This window comes from Ceratotherium simum, chromosome 12 (genome assembly GCF_057802395.1).
Source record: "Ceratotherium simum simum isolate JZ-2026a chromosome 12, ASM5780239v1, whole genome shotgun sequence".
In the NCBI taxonomy this organism is placed as follows: Eukaryota; Metazoa; Chordata; class Mammalia; order Perissodactyla; family Rhinocerotidae; genus Ceratotherium; species Ceratotherium simum.
This window is the reverse complement of record NC_141911.1, coordinates 24373190-24379916: the sequence shown is the minus strand read 5'-3', so window position 1 is coordinate 24379916 and position 6727 is coordinate 24373190.

The following is a 6727-nucleotide window of genomic DNA, read 5'->3' as shown; positions in this document are numbered from 1 at the left end:
GTAATTTTTTTCCTTTCAAAAGCTACCCTAAAAATACACACATTCACACAGTAACAGCTCTGAGTCTTTGGTAGGAGAGCATGACGACTGCCAGAAAAATCAGGCTTCACTAATGTTTTCTTTTCCTGTTCTTCATTCTTTAATGCTGATAATATTATTCTAATATCTAATATTAGGATACTTTGAAAGGAGTAAGGAAGTTTAGAAGCTTTAAGTATTATTATTAAGTAGTAAAGTATATTTATATTCCTTCTAATTTAGAGCAGTTAAAATAATATTGATCATGGTTTGATATATATACATTTGATGTATAGATATGTAGATATACAAGTATATATAGAAAGAGAACATGATATAATACAATACTAAATGAATAAAACAAGTTGCAGAGTAAATTTTCTATTAAAAGCAATGATAAAAACCCTACGTGTAAACACATGAATTTGAATATGTTCACATGAAAACAAAAATAATTGTTCAAAGATACACAACTGCTTCCAACAGTTTTGCGCTTTAGGGAAAGGGCTATGAAGTGAAAGGATGGAGAGATTATTAAACTTTTCTATAAGTAGTCTGCACTGTTTGAATAGTAAAAACAAGAATATATTACTTTGTTTATTAAACAACAATTTTAGCAACAGAAATAAGTCACAAATGAGGAATGGACAATCATATTTTTGAAAGCCACCCCTCTGAAGCATTAAACATATTTAAACATATCTCTTCACAATTTTTGCATTACTGGTTAAAAAAAATACTTATATATTCCAAACTTCGATTGCTAATAATATTTCAGCATTGTGTAGATGGATTTAATTAAAAACAAGCCAATCGAAAACATCCATAATCCCAGAGAAACCAATCATCAATAGAGAGCATATTCACTTATACTATTCTTTCACAAACAAACAATTCTATTTCAAATTGTAAAAAATACCCAGTTGTTATCAGTAAAAAAGTCTGTAATCTGATGCTAGATTCAGATTTTAATTAATTGAAGACTCTTCTTATGAATGTGGAAGGTAAATCTGTTTATGATTTTTGGAAATTGAATTGTTTTACTTTAAATAACAATGTATGTCTAGTATCTATCATATCTTCCAAAGAAATAATTTATATGGATCTGAATTATTTGTCAGTATTAGAGAAATTATTTCCATGATAAACTCATGTAAGGTATCTTATGGTCTAAATTCAGTCGGCCAATAATCAGTTAAACAGCCCAATTCTGTAGTTAGTTTCTGACTTAAACTTGCTTTATAGGTACATCTTTAATGACAGAAAAAAATTCAGTGGTTGTAGGTTTCTTAAAAGTATAAACATTGCATTGTTTTACATTGTGTTTCTCTAAAAAATATCACTCTACTTAAAATTGTAAGTATGCATAATATTGATTATCTCCTATTACTATGAATGAAAAATTCTCTATTCCCATCAGAAAAGTTCCTTCACTTGTGCTTATGTTAAAATTTTACTCCTATAGTTAACTTCATTTTCCATTTTCAATTTCTCCCTCTCCGCTGGACAATCTCATCAGTATGTAAGCATTCTTATGTCCCTATTAAAAAACAAAAACAAAAATTTAAAAAAGCATAATTTTCCCCATTATCCTACATGCCTCCAGATACTAATCCATCACTTTCTTCTGCTTTCAGGTAAACTTTCAAAGTTTTTTATAATTTCTGTCTCCACTTACACATCTCATACTTTCTCCTCTAAAAACTTACCTGGATTTCTCTCACCATTCCACTAAGACTGATGTTTCATAAATAACTTCCAAGTAGTCACTGGTACTGCTTCCTTTTAAAATTCTATCCTTACCTACACTCTCAGCATCATATTTCCCTTTCCTTTTCTTGAACTTTGGTTTCTGTGTACTTTAAGATTCTGAGTGCCCTTTCCTGATTTCTACTTATCTGTCGTCCTTAAATATGAAGATCTACTTCTGTGTCTATCTCTTTTTTTAGGTCACCTCTTCAAATTCTGTGGCTTTAAACATCATCTTTGTGTCAATAATTTCCAAATCTATTAATTCAATCCTTATCTGTCCCAAGAACTCTGAAGTCATATATTCATATCTGCTTTTTTACATCTCTACTGGAGTACTTAACATCCAAACTTAACGAGGCTAAAACAAAACCCCTGGTTCCCTCTAACAACCTTCCAACTGCGCTAAATGACTCTTCCCTGCAGACTCCCTTCGTATCTCTGGCGAAGTAAACAGCATTATAATTGAATAAATTGCTATTCTTTCTCCTCATCTACATATCCATTCCATCAGCAAGTCCTGGTGGCTTTACCTCCAAACAAATCTCAACTCCTTCCTCATCTCTCCATCTCTGCTTCTCCCATCTTAGCCAGGCCACTCTTCTCCATCCCTTTCCTGCTTCCAGTATTGCCCCCCTGCAATCCATTCTCCTTGGAGTAGCCAGAGCACTCTTTTAAAGACAGATCGTGGTGACTACAGTTAACAGTACTATAGTCTATATTTGAAAGTTCCTAAAAGAGTAGATCTTAAATGTTCTCACCACACACACACAGAGTAACTATGTAAGATTAACGAACCTTATTGTAGTAACCATTTCGCAATATATATCTATATCAGATTCTCATATTGTACACCTTAAACTTACACAATGCTATATGTTAACTATATTTCAATAAAGCTGAGGGGAAAATAAAGATATATTGAATCAGATTACTTTCCTGCTTGCAACTTCCCAATCACTTCCCTTTCCACTTTGAATGAAATCTAAACTCTTTTCTATGGCTTATGATCAGGGTTCTTGGATCTCATCTTTGACTATTGTAGTTATAACCCTCCAGCCACACCGCCTTCTTCTTTTCCATAAACGTGCCAAATTGGTCCCCATTTTAAAGCTTTTTAGATAATTATCCTCCTGCTTGGAATGCTATTGCTCTATTGCTCTTGATCTTCACAATCTGTCTTCTTGGAATTTTGAACTTGGCTTTAATATAACTCCGCAGAGAGGACTTTGTGGCCTTGACATATAAAGTGACTACTTTGTCTCTGTCATGCCATCTTATATTCATTCTCTATGCACGCTGAATGTAATATGCCACTTTATTAGTTATTCATACTTCTTAAATTTCTAAATTAGTTTCTGTATTATTTTCCATATTAGAATATAATTTCCAAGAGTGGAAACCTTGTCAGCCTTGTTTATTGTATCCCAGTGCCTAGGACACTGCCTGGCATTTAGTAACAGTAAATAAATATCAGTTAAGTGAATAGATCAACAAACTAATCAATGACTTAAATGAGAGAGCTACCTAGTTGTTAAAGAAGAAAACGTGTGATCTCAGATCTTAGCCCAGGTCAAGCCATTTTTTAAACTACTTTTTCTCCTGCTTTAACCATTCTTTGAATCAGTTATATATCTATAATATCCATCTATCGTTGCTCTCTGTCTCTCTCTCTTTCTCTTCCTCTGTATTAATCTTTGATCAAAAGGGTGTATAGTTTCTCTTGGCTAAACACAACTATATGGATTGATCCCATTTAATAATGTCCATCAATATGTCAGAATAAAAAAACAAAAAAAAATCACACTATTTCATAGTTGAGTTTTAGTTTAAAAGGTCATGATCAGTAATCTTTGGCTGCTGGTAAATTTAGAATCAGAGCAGCACATCCTCCGGGTGCCAAACTTTGGAGGCTCAATGTTTGAGGTCTTCCATTTCAGTCCGGCAGAGATTTGCACCTCTAATGAGCTCAGCACTGGAGACATTGCCTCCTTACTAGGTTTGAGATCGAGCTGCTATTTTTTTAAACTTGTTTCTCTTTAAAAAAGAGAAATTTGCAGCAAGGACAGGTAGCTATTTTCTTCCTAGTGTCTTAATATTTCAGTGCCTGACCCTCTCATAGTGACCAGGAAAGGAACAGCAGACTGACGGGAGGAAGTATCGGCCAGCTAAAGGAGAGATAGAGGATCAACCTCAGATTATACTAGAGGAAGAAAGGGAAATAACTACACATAAAACCAGGCTCAGGCTGGACCCTGCATTTACATTCTTATTTAGGCCACACAACAATGTAATAAGGTAGCTAATAATGGTATACTCTCTTTACACATGGAGAAACATAAGTGTTTAGTGAATAAGCAACTTGCACAAGAACATTGTAAAAAGCTAAAAATGTAGATATCAAGCCCAAGCCTTTCAGACATTAATGTTCTTTCTGGAAGGATACAATGGCATAGGAATACTTACCTTACGTATTTACTTCCAATAAACATTTTGCAGCTTTCAATTTCAGAGCATATTGGAAGTGAAGGATATATATCACATTATCTATGCTATTACCGTTATTATTTGTCTAAAATTTTGAAAACCTGTTGCTCATTATCTTTTGCAGTGATAAACACTTGGCTTTTTTTAACCAATGTTTTCATATTCCAGCTTATCCTGACAGTATTTTGTCTATGCAAATCAACATTTTGAATAAGAAATTTGTATGTATGTGGATAACTATTTCTTCTATATTAAAAATGCAACTTGGATTCAAAAACCAATTCTCCCCTCATCCTCCATCCCCAAATACCTCATGGATGAATATTGAATGCCTACAGAAAGTCAATTATGTTACAACAGCTAAAAAGCAATTTCCTCCACATTTAGGTTTAATGATAAGGATGATGATGAACATGAAAAATTTAGTATTATCCAGGGGCATTTTTATATTATGTATTTAGATGTCATAATGAATTTATTTATACATCCCTATCCTGTTGAAAAAAGTTTTAAACTTTTGTTTAAAACTTGTGCTGTTGATAAGAGATCTGATTCTAAGTTTGGCAATTTCAGACAAATATTTAGCTTAAACTCATCTAAAGATATAATTACCGGGTGTGAAAAAATTATATTACTGACAATGCAGTAATAGGTATCTATTGAGTAAAATTATATATTTTTAAATGAATAGGAGGAATTATTTATGCCAATACATTAATGATAGTTACTTCTGGATGGTAGGATATTTTTATTTTATTCTTTAGATTTTCTACATTTTCTAAAATGACAATATATTGTGCCTTTATTCAGTAACTTAATATTGTTATTAACATTTGGTTGTGGTGGTATTTAATATATTTGTCTTATTTTAACTATCTAAATATTATATTATTAAATTAATAAAACTTGCAAAGTTTATTTTTGTTAGAAACTTAGGTATTTGCTAAATGCCCATTTTATATAATTTATCTTGAAAAAGTGTTAAATTTCGGGGTAGAAGTAGATAAATTTTCTACTTAGGATGAATTATGTATCTTAAATGTAAACATAATAAATAAATAAATAAATGTATTTATATATCATGTAAATTATATGTGCATAATTATACATATTAATAATGAATACACATTATATATCATAATAATAGTACTATTATAAATATAATGTATATATAATTATTATATTATAAATTGTATACATAATTGTCTCATGTAAACCACAAATTTTCACAAAGGCTTAATATTTTCCTGACATTTTCAAGGTATCCATGGACTCTGAAAATTTATTCACACTGTGTCCCTCACATCCATGAATTATGGTGAAGTTTCATTTTGTGGTTATTACAGAAAAGATTCCTAAGAAATAAATTTAAATGCAAATTAGATGTTAGATATGTTCATTTTAAATTAAATACATTAAAATTAGATGTAAAATATATGATGCAATATGTAAGGAACTAAATATTTGCAACATGTAATAATAGATAACTATTGAGTAAAAACGTACAACTGAGTATATCAAGGATTTTTATTTTTTATGTAAGGGCAACTAAGAAAAGAAGAGATAATAAATATCCAATGTGCAGAAAGAGTGATAAACATCAAAAATAGCTCCATAATTTATCAAGCACATGAAGATAAAATCTAGAGAATATTACATTCTGTAGAGAATGTCACACATTTGGGCGGCATTGTAAAATTGGGGGAAAAAATAAAATCTTTCATTCTAGATGTGTGATGCTACTATCTTTTCTCTCTCACCAGCCAACTGAATGACTTCAGTGGCAATAAAACAAAGAGAAAAGTTGCAGATGCGGAGGCCCACCAAAAAGGAGGAAAGTGTCTTTTCTCCATACTCTAGCTCAGTCAGTGTACTGTTAACATTTTGATCTTTGCTTTTCTGATAAGTTTAAAAAGTGCATATCATTAAAGACTCCACTCACGTTTACCTTTAAAGTCTGAGTTTAAACGTTTTTGCAAATGCTCAAAATAATTATCATTTCCTTTTCCATGAACTGTCGTTGTTTTTGTCCATTTTTTAATTGCATTGATTTTTCTTATTTAAATTAATATTTAGGCATGTGTAACATTTTAGACATAGTTGTCCATTTCTGTGATATTCATTCTAAAGAATTTTCACATTTTATCCCTAGTTTCTTGACTTTGTGTATGTGGTTTATGCTAGATTATTTTTCTATGTAATTGAATAATTAGTCATTTATTTCATGTTTCTAGTTAATTTTGAAAATTTATATTGAGGTTAAATTCACATAACACAAAATTAACCATTTTAAAGTAGACAACTCAGTGGCATTTATACATTAACATTGCTGTGCAAATGCCAACTCCATCTAGTTACAAAATATTTTCATCACCCCAAAAGGAAATATCTTATGTGTTAAGAATTTATTTCCCCACTCCCCCCGTCCCTGGTAACTTCCAAACTGTGTTCTGTCTCTATGGATTTACCTGTT